This window comes from Acinonyx jubatus, chromosome E3 (genome assembly GCF_027475565.1).
Source record: "Acinonyx jubatus isolate Ajub_Pintada_27869175 chromosome E3, VMU_Ajub_asm_v1.0, whole genome shotgun sequence".
Classification (NCBI taxonomy): domain Eukaryota; kingdom Metazoa; phylum Chordata; class Mammalia; order Carnivora; family Felidae; genus Acinonyx; species Acinonyx jubatus.
In genome coordinates this window covers 15458232-15471205 of record NC_069398.1, presented here as the reverse complement: position 1 = coordinate 15471205, position 12974 = coordinate 15458232, and the positions used below count along the sequence as shown (strand labels likewise).

General features: G+C 45.7%; 1 long non-coding RNA gene across 4 annotated transcripts in view; it reads right to left on the bottom strand.

Moving 5' to 3' along the window:
* Window positions 1-12974, bottom strand: part of LOC113596708 (uncharacterized) — a 128472-nt gene that overhangs the window by 98264 nt on the left and 17234 nt on the right. The window lies entirely within an intron of this gene.

Sequence of the window (12974 nt, the reverse complement as noted above, 5' to 3'; positions counted from 1 at the left end):
TTAGGAATCTGCAAAACCAAAATAGTTGACTCTCCAGAGAGCAGTGCTAAAGTAAAAGAAAGCATTTTTTTCTATACCTGACACTCTCCCTCGTTCCACTGCTGCCCTGGAAAATTTGGAAGCAATCTGATGAGTGGGACAAGAGGAGAAGTCTGAACCAGGGGGAGAAAAAGATCCCTGCTTTCTGCTTCCCCAATGTAGACTGCCAGCCCAAGCATGGCCTAGGCTTTCACCCTCCTTGCAAAAATCTTTTGGCTGAATTTGAAGTATTGCATGGGATGTATTTGCTGAAATAAAACTTTTCTTCGGCTTGAGATGAGTGGAGACCTGATTAACAATGACCTGGAACTTCGTGGGGCTTCTCTGGGGTTTCCCTCAGGGCTATGGAATGGATTTGAACAGACAGTGGAAAACCAAAGCCAAATTGCTGAGTGATTATCTCCAGAGTCCTGCTGGTCCTGCCTAATGCGCCTAATGCGGCCATGTGGTCCTCAAACTGCAGAGCACATCAGACACTCCAGGGAAGCTTCTTAAAAATAGATCTGGACGCCTCAAACCACAGTCAGTCCCTCCCTCAAGGTGGGGTCCCAGCAATCAGCATTTTAAACAAGGCCCTCCCCTTGGAGGATTCTGATCAAGTTAACCTGCTTGCCACGCATTAAATAACAATACTCTTCAAACCCACTGCCCAACGCACAATCGCTTTCCTCTGTGCCTTAATGTAAGCTCTTCATTTCTCTTAAAAGTCTCTACCTCCACTTTATGGCCTAAAGTGCCATTTCTTTGCAAAGCCGTCTCGGATTCCCTGCTAAACTCCCATTTTCTTCCCTCCCTTGAGCTCTTGTAGCCTCTCTTAAATTTTAGCATTCCAGTTAAAAGCTTTGGAGTAAAACAGACCAAGGTTTGGGTCCCGGCTTTGCCACTTATTAGCTGTGTGACCTTCACCAAATCATCTGAAGTCTCTAAGCTTCCCTTTGCTCACCTGTAAAATGAGAACGGTGCCGGTGGAATGATAGGATGTCTGGAATTTCCCTTTTTCATAACTTAGATGGGGGAAGTGAGCAGGGATATGAACAAATCAAAACAATTATCATCCATCGGTTGATAATGATTGAGGTTGGATGACAGGTACCTAGGAGTTCGTTATATCATTGCGTCTATCTCGTGTATGTTTGAAATATCCATAATAAAAGGAAAAATTCATTTAAAAACATGAATGCCCCATCAGGAAAAAAGAAACTGTATAATCAAAAGGAACTGTTGATAATCCATGAAAAAGATGCAGGCAAATGATTTTAAATGTTTGGTCTTTCTAATAATTTTTAAAAATATGTTAACATTTACTCATTTTTGAGAGACAGAGAGAGACAGAGCGTGAGCAGGGGAGGAGTAGAGAGAGAGGGAGACCCAGAATCTGAAGCAGGCTTCAGGCTCTGAGCTGTCAGCACAGAGCCTGACGGGGGGGCTCAAACCCACGAACTGTGAGATGGTGACCTGAGCTGAAGTGGGCACTTCACCGACTGAGCCACCCAGGGGCCCCATGGTCTTTCTAACAATTTTTTAATGTAAATGTTATAAAGATGATATCTCTTACATAATAACCAAATTATATTAAGTAAAATAATGGACGTTAAGTCCCTATCACAATATCTACCACATAATTCTCAATAATTGTTATTTTCCTCTCTTCTTTCCATCAAGGCAATTTGTGCATACACGTTACGTCCCCTCCCTGAGCTACACTGGGAACAGCGAAGAGAAGAAACCGTTTCGGTCTCCAAAGTGCCCACAATGCCTCCTACATGCACTTGGCCCAAACTAGGTACCCAGTAAATATTTGTGGAATGGGTCTCATTTATTTAACAACCATTTGCACGACACATACTGGGTGATTGGCGCTATTCTAAGCACTTTATAAATATAAATCTGTTCCATCAAGGACTAGCCCAATGAGGCCCTCTGTGCTAAAGATGAGAAGCCAGAAACAGCAAGATGAGTGCCATGCCCAGGATAATACAAGAAGAAGCGGCAGGGTGGAGATCCGAATTTGGGCGTGCCCTTGACGCAGTCCCCTCGCTTGATAATGGCCGTGCTGTCCGTTGTGAATGTTGCCCTCGCCACCACCCCCAGCTTGTGTTGCGGGAGCCGCAGCCTGTCTGCCTTGGGAATGAGAGCAGGGACTTGGCTTCCCAGAGTGGAGCCTTTGGGAAGGAGTTTCTGTCCACGAGTCCTGAAATGGCAAGTGCCAAAGCGGCAGCCGGGCAGGAGGAGGGAGAGCCCCACGGGCTGGAAAGAGAACATCACACACAAGAAATCCAAAGGAGCCAGAGGTGAGAACTGAGTCAGGGCTGCAGAACAGGTTAAGAGTTCAAACCAGGAACAAGGAAGGGAGAAGAAAGCAAATGCTGGGGTTAAGAGGTCAGAAAAGAAGGAGGGGGAGGGGAAGGGGAGGAGGAAAAGAAGATCAGCAGCAGGGGTGTGAACATCTGGGTGTAGCGCACACACAGCCAGCTCATAGGACCCACGGGGGCCATGGCACACAACTTCCCACCAGATCCGCCTTCAAGTGGCATCACATTGGTGGCTCGAACTCAGCCACGGAGACCGTATTTACACCAGGGACATCGGCAAACACTACAAATCAGAGCTTTTAATTTTTTTTTTAGCAAGCTGTCTGTCAAACATCTCCCAGCATGCCACTGGGTTCATCCCAGGTGATCAGCTCGTCTTAGCCATCCAAATTTATGAGTTGTCTTTTCTGGTAGGCAGGGTCGTTGCGCTTCGGTAGAACAGGTTTGCTCAAACGGGCCATGAGGAGACAGAAACGAATGAATGCATGCACGAATTTTCCTGAAGGGGTTCCTAATAGGAACTCCTAAAAGAGAGGCATTATAAGCAATTTTGGTAAGTGCAGCTTTTCAGGTGGCAAACGAGAGAGGCATCCCCCACAGGCTGCAGTCAAGAACTCAAGCATCATTATTCAATCATCGACATCTCTCTGCAAAGCACGGTAAATAGACATTTCCAGGAGGTTTGGCAACAAGCCAGGTTTTGCAGCATCCTTCCCCTCTCAGCAAGGAGACTGGGAGAGTTCATGGTGTTCGTCTCCTGACCAAAAGAAACTCATGAACAAACGTGGATTGGGGTGCTCCAGCAGCTGTCCTGAAGGCTGGCCTTTGCTCCAGGATCAAACACACAAACAGGAAGCAGGCGCATCTCAGACCCCAGCCGTCTCTCCCCCCAAAACCGTCTCAGCTGGCTCAATCAAAGAATGCGTTACTACTTGTCAACATCCTTAACAGGAAGTGTTAGTTTGGTACACACTTCAGCTAAGGTTCAATTACAAGTTAGCTTATGAGAGGGAACAACATACTTTCGGACTCATAACCTGCTGTATAAACCATGTCGTCAGTCCAAGAGTACTGAAAACATGTAAGCTGAAGAAATTCTGGTATATGCTTTAAAAGGGGGTGGGGGGGAAGCAACCTGTATTAAATCTTCAACTCATTTTGAATTTTCCAGATCCATATTTGGAGATATCCATGTATAACCTAGCTTAAATATTTTTTAAATGTATTTATTTATTTTGAGAGAGACAGAAACAGTGCAGGTGAGGGGGGTGACGGGGAACAGAGAGAGAGAGAGAGAGAGAGAGAATCCCAAGCAGGTTCTGTGCTGCAGAGCCCCACTCGGGGCTCAAACTCATGAAACCACGAGATCATGACCTGAGCCGAAAACCAAGAGTCAGACGCTTAACCGACTGAACCACCCAGGCGCCCCGGCTAATTTTTAGTATGTTCTCTAGAAAGCCTGAGAAAATGCGACTCTGTCCTTTAAGAAGATCTGTTATCAGGGCAGCAAGATAATAAAACAGCAGCCACTAGAACCTGCCTCCGTTGCAAGTCGTGGCACCTCACAGGTGCTCAATAATAAATAAAAATAAATAAAATAATAAATAATAAATAAATACTTGGTGTTCAGTAGAGGCAGTGGAATTTTAGGAAGAAAGGCATCGAGATTACGGAAACATGCCTCTCTTCCTTTTCCGGCTTAGGCCGATCTGCTGAAAAAGGAAACTTGATTAGTGAGGAATCACTTCTTGGAAAGAAGTCTCAGAGAAGGCAGGAAGCTATGGGTACTAAGGGTAATTAGAAAATTAGGAAGCAGGTCTGATCTTGCAGTTCGTGAGTTCTTGCCTCTGGGACGGGCTCTGTGCTGACAGCTCAGAGCCTGGAGCCTGCTTCAGATTCCGTGTCTCCCTCTCTCTCTGCCCTCCCCAACTTGCGCTCTGTGTCTCCCTCTCTCTCTCTCTCTGTCTCAAAAATAAATAAACAGTAAAAAAAAAAAAAAATAGAAAATTTAGAAGTGAAAGAAATGAAAGGAGGCATCAGAGGCTTTTCGGGAACTAGGATGACAGTCCCCTGTAAAGACTATTGACTTTGTAGACTCTCTCAAGTTCAAACCACAGGAGCTGATTGCAATCTTGTAGAATTTCAGGTTTAAAAACGTATCCTTCTTTTGAGTCCTAGTAGTACAATTAGGGTTAGATTCAATTTCATTACGAGCAGCTTACCTGTATAAAGAAAAATGCTAAATCATATAAAGGTGTTCATATTCCTTAAAATTTTGCTTTTAAAAAAATATTTTAGGTGTTCGTATTCATGATCAGTTCATTGTCATTTATTTTCCTTAGAACTTTTTTCTAGCATAACTGACCCAAGAGCCCCTGACCCACCCTCTTCTCTGAGAACTACCTTTTCCCTTTTGGACTTCAGTCAAATTGACTTGCCTACTTGGCCCTGGTTCGCAGCATAGTTCAGTGGGTCAGTGTGGACACAGGTTCAGCTTGGGACAGATCTCTTCTCTCTTTGGAGCTGAGGATATTAGGGATAGATGCTAGGGAATATGGGAAGCTGTTTGGATGCTAGACCTGTAACTTGGGAGTTCAGGGTCCGCCGGGATTGTAAAAGCAGACAGAGCCAGTCTCTTGAAAAAGTACGAAGCATACATACCAACCAGCAAATAGAGGTGGGAATATGTGACCTGGGAACGAGACAAGAGACAGCTCTGTGGCATCTCAATGACTCAACAGATCCTGCTTGCAGCCTGCCCAGATTCTAACTGTTCGTTTTTTCTTATGTCAAATATCCCAGTGTCCCTTCTAGGACATTTTTTTTCTTAACGTAAGCCAGTTGATAGTGGGTTTGTATCACTGGCCACTGGAGAAGCTAATCAAAGTACTTGTCTGACAGCGTTAGCCCCTGGGGCAGCCTCGCTCATCGGTCCAGCAGGAGCCTCCTCTATCTGATGCCACTGGGCAGGCAGGAAACGATTTGGTCCCAGGGTCAGACAACTCCAGGACCCCGGCTTAGCTCTGCCTCAATCCCGTATGTGAGTAGGAGCACATCACATAACATCACCGTGCCTCAGTTATCCCAAGGCCACCTCTCTACGTTTTTGTGACGTTCTGCGTGAACCCCCAGTAGATACTCCTTTCTTTCCATTAAAACGATAGTTTAGAAGAGGCACCTGGGTGGCTCAGTCGGTTGAGGGTCTGGCTCTTGATTTCCGCTCCGGTCACGATCCCAGGGTTGTAGGATCGAACCCTGCATTAGCTCAGAGCCTGGAGCCTGCTTCAGATTCTCTGTCTCCCTCGCTCTCTGCCCCTCCCCCACTCACACTCTGTCTCTCTCTCCTTCAAAAATAAATAAACATTTAAAAAAATTAAAAAAAAAAAGATGGGGCAGGCTGGCTGCTAGGGCTGGGTCTGCTGGCTGTCTTGCTGTGAGACAGGAGAACTAGAGAAAACACATGAAGAGCCATGAGCTGGGGACTGGAGGATCTTTATCAGACTCATCAAATGTAATCCGTACAAATAATCACATTCCCATTCTACAGATGAGGGAGCTGAGTCCAGGGTATCTTAGCTACTTCCCCAAGTCCCACAGGTGACAACTGGGGGGGGGGGGGCGGCTGGAGCCACCCCCAGGTCTACCTGACACAAAGCCCTGCTCTTAAAGGCTCCACCTAGTTCTCCCACTGCCTCTGGTGAGAACACTTCTTTCTACCTTGACTTGTGCAGATGCTGTCTCAGAAAAGCAACAAGGTGCCACCCAGAATAAGCTGGATATACTGCCTGTCCTGGACTTTTGTAGCAGTTCGGTTGTCCAGACCCGCTTTCTGTAGTTTTTATGTGGCTCAGCGATCTTCCAGAAAGCAAACCCACAGGGAAATGAATTACTTCCCCTTATCCGGGTATGAAGTCCCACTGGACCCTGACTGCCTGGTTCAAGTCCCATCTCCATCCCTTGTTGGGTATAGGACCTGAGATAAGTCACTTCACCTCTCCGTGATCAGTGTCCTCCTTGTGAAATGGGTTTCGAAACAGCATCAATAGCAGAAGAGCACTAAACGACACGATCCGTGGGACGCACTTAGCGTAACGCTCGGCAGATAGCGAGCTCGGGAAATGTTAGTTATTAAGAGGAGCGTCTGCTTCTCTGCCTCCCCCTGGCATCCGTGGCACTCTTCACTTTCCACCGGATTTGCACCTTTACTCATTCACTTCCTCAATCCGTAAACACGTATAATGACGGGGCTATGAGGACCGAGAGATGCACCTACGTCAACCTTCAGGGTAAGGGAAGGTCCCGATGAAGAGGTGACTCAGAGAAATGAAGACGTGAGGAGGGCTGTTGCCAGCAGGGAGAACAATGTCAATCACAGTCAGGATGGAGGAGGAGTTGTGACACATTCTAGGGAACAAATCATTCATTTTTAAGACATAAGTTCAGAGCACATTGCTCTTAGGATCAGGGCAATCCAGTGGTTTTCCATCTCACTCAGGATAACAAAGTAGCTACAATGAAGGGTCTACGAGACCCAATGTGATCCGCCTGAACCCACTCCCTCTCACTCTCCCGTTCTGTTCCAGCTATGCTAGCCTTCTTACCGATCCTTGAAATCACCCCAGGGCCCTTGCACTTACAGCATCTTCCACTAGATATCTACATGGCTTGCTCCCTCACCTTCTTCAAGTCAAGGTTCAAGCACTGCCTCCTCACTGAGCTATTCCTTGAAGGCCCTCTTTAAAATTATGCCGCCCTCACCTGTCACTCTCTACTCCTTTCTTGCTTTCTCTCCATCGTACTTACTGCCTCTGACACACACCATCCCCAATTAAAATGAAGCCCCATGCCGGGCGCCTGGGTAGCTGACTCGGTTAAGCTCAGGTCATGATTTCACAGACTATGGGTTCGAGCCCTGCATCGGGCTCTGTGCTGACAGCTCGGATTCTGGGTCTCCCTCTCTCTCTGCCCCTCCCCGTACCCCGCTCACGCCTGCTCTCTTTCTCTCAAAAATAAATAAAATATTTTTTAAAAAATGAGCTCCATGAGGTCAGGGATTTTGTTTCTGTTCACCGCTGTATTCCCAGTGCCAAGAAAGGACAGTCCCTGGCACTGGAAAAATGTTTATAGAAAGAATGAATGTGGCCACTCCCCAAATGGCTAAAGCAAAAGGGAAGTTGTCAAGAACCAGATCACATGGAGTCCTGTGTGCTAAGACAAGGCCTGTGAACCTAAGCCTAAATCCTGTGAGGGGCCACGGAGGATGTCAGCAGGCCACAATCTGACCAGACTCCTATTGAAGAACACTCTCCCGGGCCGAAGCGTGGAATTGAGACTAAGGGAGCCCAGAAAAAGCAGCAAGACCATTTCCGAGGCGAAAGCCCCCAATGAGAACTTACGAAGGCCTAATGACGAAGGTGACTAGAGGGGTGGAGAAAAAGGAACGGAGTAATGAGCATCTGAGGTGAGAACGTGTAGGACACAGCGACTGGTTGACGATAGCAAGTAACTAAGAGGGGATGTGTGTCTTAAATGACTCCTTGGGTTCTGTCCTCAGCAACTGGGCCAGTAGCTGTCCCACCACGTTAGGGAATATGAGTGACAGTTTGGGGAGGAAGGAGTGAGTTCAATTCTGTATATATTGAATTTTGCAAGCCAGTGAAGATGATCTGGGTTAGACCAAAGAGTCTCTTCATATAAATGGTAGTTGCAGGGGACCCCGCTGAAATGGTAGGTCCCAGAATTTTAGTAGAAGCCTTGCCGAGGTATCCGGCAGTCGGGGGTGAGAGACGGTAGGAATACAGGTGGGAAACAGATTTTACTCTCTCTCCGGGTAGAATGTTGAATGAACTATCCCTATATAACCCCATCAGTGGTGACTGATCCTATGGGATAATCAGGGATAACACTATTGTTCACCTACGCTACGGGGTGAATTTGGTCTTGTGGGCTGGCCTGGGAGCCTAAGCACCTTCTGTTGTTTCCCTGCTAAAATGTACACCCGTTCACAAGCTGAGGACTGCGATATTATAAGATGGGAAACCTCCGTATCTTTCCAGTTGTACGTCGTGAATTCTTCCACCTAAAAGACAACTGCTTTTGGAAAATGTGAGTGAAGTATGTTTCTGACTCCCAAATAGGTTGCTGATGCTGAGGAGCATGGGTGACCTATCATAGTTCCAACGCTGAGATAGAAAGAATCCTTGAGGGGAAGAGTATAGAGAAAAGAGGAGAAATCCCAAAACATCATGACAGAACTTTGGGGAAACAAATATCTGAAAATGCACCGTAAAACTTGGCAAACGTGTTCCTCCGAGTACGGGAGTTTCAATAAAATAACCGGTTGTACTAGTCAGAATTCTTTGCGTTGCAATTAACAGAAACTCAAACTGACTTACGTAAAAAAAAAAATAATAATAATAATAATAACAATAACAATAATAAAAGTATTCAATCAATTTTTAAAAAATTAAGGAGGGACTACTGTTGGCTCAAATGGCTGTAAAGTCAAGGGGTGGCAAATACAGCTTCAGGCACGACTGGATCCAGGGGCTCAAATGACGGCTACCCAGTTCAGTTTCATTTCTTCCCATCTCTGCCTGACTCTGCTTTCCTGTGTGTGGGCTGCTTTATCAAGCACGTTGACCCTTCATCAAAGCATGACGGCTGACGTCAGTTTTGGGTTTAGGTTTTATCCTCCCAACAACCTTAACGGAAAGAGGATACTCCTCCGACAGGAGGAGTGATCACAAGTGATTGGATGAGTTTGGGTCACGTGCCATCCCTAAGTGAACACGACAGCCAGAGGGACTGGAACCCGGATTAAGCACACCTGGGTCATAGGCTACCTGGAACACAGGCTTAGTGCCGGGAAAGGAGTGTTTCCCCAGGGAGAATAACGCATTCTGTCACCAGAAGGAAGAATAGATGGTGGCAGCAATGATGGCAGAAGTCTCAGGGGAACCTGGCCGGGGAAAACCTTCCTCAGGGGCTTCTTTTTCCTCAGAAGGCTCCTTTCAGGGCTGACGCAGGTATGTGTGCGGCCCCAGTGAGCTGGGGGAGTCAAAAAAGACTGTGCATAAAGCGTAGAGAGGATGAATGCTGACTGAGGACAAAACTCACCCCGGTGAATGCATCAGCTGTGACCTCTCTGTTCCACTCCCCCTGCTTCTGCTACAGCACCCAACAAGCTGATTTCAATACCCAGCCCTCCCCACTGTCCAGGATCATCTCATCTCTGCTACTATTTGGCAGGATGATTGAGAAGGAGAGAAAAGGCAACTAAGTTCAACAGTTCATGAGATTGAGGTGAGGTGGAAACAAAGAGCATTTCCTAAGCTGGTGGGTGTGCTTCTACATAGAGTCTCCCCCTCCCTTGCCCCGCACTGTAGTTTCATAATGGGCGTGGCCTTGGGAGTATGACCCTTAGGTCACACCTCTGAGAGAAGAGAAATTATTATGCCACGCAGGGAGGTTGAATGACAGGACTTGCCAGACGCCCTCTTCTAGGTATCAGGGAAAGCGGGGATCGGTCGGGGGAAAGAAGGCCTGGGGTGGACCCAACTCAGACACCAGACAAGGAACCGGCATCGGCAGTTGGTTTAATAAAACAGGAGCTGGAGAAGCAGTGCCCGTTCAAGCTGCACAGGCCACGGGACGGGTCGAAGATGAACGAGGGAGGTAAAATCCTAACTAATGACTAGGACACCAAGAGAAGGTGAAGTGGAAGCCTAAATCCATGAAGCAACATGGGCTCCAGGGACCACCATCCGGTTGTTTTATTTTTTTTATTTTTTATTTTTAATATATGAAATGTATGTCAAATTGGTTTCCACACCTTCCGGTTGTTTGAACAGTCATACGGAAGTTAGGTGGGGAAAGTGTGAGAGCCATTGTCTAGAGGTAATTCGAGTTCGTACACAACAGGAATTAACGAGCAGAGAATGCCCAGCGAAAGCCAGATAGGTACCGAGTTGGTCCGAATGGATTCCTTTAGATAATGCATGGGCCTCTGGGGTAGGTCCAAGGTCATGATGCTTGGACACTGCTCTATAAATCTTAGGGAAGTAGCCTTTCTAAGTTCAACATCTGATATCAACCAGTAATATGTTCAAAAACCCTAAGTCCTACTCTTCTGGGGCCACCTTTACAGCCTGGTGTTGAAATAGTGTTTTTCAATGAATTCTTTATTAAACTTGTTTCTTGACTTACGACCTGTCAACAAAGTGGGTTGTTGCTCCTAAAATATGGATCCAGCTCTTCTAAGACCCACACCTTGGCTGGGCACTCCTTTAGGAGAGGTTTCTCTTTTGATGGATATTTTTCTGCTGAAATAGATCATCAGGTCTTTCAGCCCGTGTTCTTGTCATGTCTGAAGCATTTCTGCCTTACTTAAGCCTTTCATTATAATCAGCTGCCCTTAGCTAGCTACTCCCTGCAAGGGCTCTGCCTCAATCACATATGCATTAGCACAATTGCCCTTTTTGCTGTGGATCAAGTTATCTTTGGGGTGCCCTATGTAAATGAGAACACTTCAAAATGCTGATTTATAATGAGCCAAAAGTTGACTGACAGAGTAATAATACTACTACTATGAGTGGACTGTTGAGAAGACCACATGGATGGACCAAGAAGGAACATGGCCGGGAAAGAGAAGTGAGATGACCAGAAGAATGGACAGAAAAGGAAAGGAACAAAGAGAGACGCAGGCAGGTAACGACGGCCAGTGGGGACTGGGGGGTGATATTAGGCTGGAGGTGAAAGGGAAAAAGACTCATTTTTTGTGACCGTCATGACAGTAACAGAAAATAATATAAAACATGGAAGTCACTAGGGGAGAAAAAAAGTGAATCTGATAGAGTAACTGATAGGATTGAGCACCTGAAAAAATGATGTGTATGAGAAAGGCAAGTAGTACAAATGAAAGAAAAAAAAAAGAAGGGCAATAGGAAAATTTTTCAGGAAAAGAAATATAATCACAACACACCTTTTGGCTCTTCGGTGAACAGTATTGGCTAGTGATCGAATTATAAACAGCGATAGCGTTATATTAAAAGGATGGGAGATAGGGAGTATAAGAGAGCTAAACCCTCAACCATTATTTCAGGATGTAAACAGATAATATCTAAAGTTGATACATCAAGGAACAGGTAAAGGAGCTCATTATTTAGAAAATAGCTCAAAAAGGTAAAAAATGGTTGCTTCCAGAGAAGAGGAAGGAGGTTGTTTCTTCTCATTACAAGCCCTTCAGTGCTGTTTAGTTATTTTTAGTTAGCATGAGACTTAGTGTCAGAAAAAGCTTTACTGAGCATCTGCCCTGCGCCAAGCATTTGACACACGTTCAAACCTCATTCAAACCTCACAACAAGAACAAACACTTCCCTGGCTCTTCCTGGGTGCAGGGTAAGCACTTTATACTTATACTTTATACTTATACTTATCAACTTAGTCTGTCTTTGCAACAACTTTATGACGTGGTTAATCTTATTTTCCTCCCTTCACAGAGGAGGAAACAGATGCACAGAGAGTAAGAAACTTGCCTGAGATCACACAGCTGGGAGTGGTGGTGGTGCTGGGATCCGAGCCCAGGGAACCTAGCTCCCAACCTCTGCATCCTGTGTGCCCTCTAACAAAGCCAAGGCACAAGTATCTCAACTTTGGGGATGAGGGAATATGGGGAAGGCAAAAGCTACTCTTCTAAGATCACACAGGTGGTATCTTGTGAGGCCTGGTTTGGCTGCGAGATTAACATTAACACCTATGCTTGGTCTCTCCATGGAACATTGCAGGTTTGTGTTTAAACAAATGAGCTAGTCAAGAACAAGGCTATTGTTCACCACTGCTGTTCAACATAGTGCTGGAAGTTCTAGCCAGTGCAATAAGGTAAGAAAATAAAATTAGGAATATACTAATCAAAAAAGAAACAGGGGCACCTGGCGATTCAGTCAGTTAAGTGACCAACTCTTGGTTTCAGCTCAAGTCATGATCTCATGGTTTCGTGAGTTTGAGCCCCACATTGGGCTCTGTGCTGGCAGCATGGAGCTTGCTTGGGATTCTCTCTCTCCCCCTCTCTCTCTCTGTCCCTCCCCCCACTCTGTCTCTGTCTCTCTCAAATAAATACCACTATTAAAAACAAAGAAATAAAATGGTCTATATTTGCAGATGACATGATGTTCTACACAGAAAATCCCAAGGAATCCACAAAAAAACAACTAGAACTAATAAATGAATTCAGCCAGTTAACAGAATACAAGACAAATATACAAAATTCAACTGTATTTCTATGTACTATCAATGAGCACATGGAAGCCAAAATTTAAAATATAACACCATTTATAATTGCTCAAAAAATGATATAGGTACAAATCTAAATATAACAAAAACATGGTCAGAAATTACATAAAGCTGAAAACTTACAAAATCAAAGATCTAAGGGGTGCCTGGGTGGCTCAGCTGCTTAAGCGTCCAACTCTTGATTTTGGCTCAGGTCACGATCTCACAGATGTGAGCCCAGGGAACCTAGGCTCCCATGCTCAAGCGGGTCCTGCTTGGGATTCTCTCTCTCCTCTTTCTCTGCCCCTCCCACCGCTGGTACTCTCTTTCCCTCTCTCTCAAAATAAATAAGCA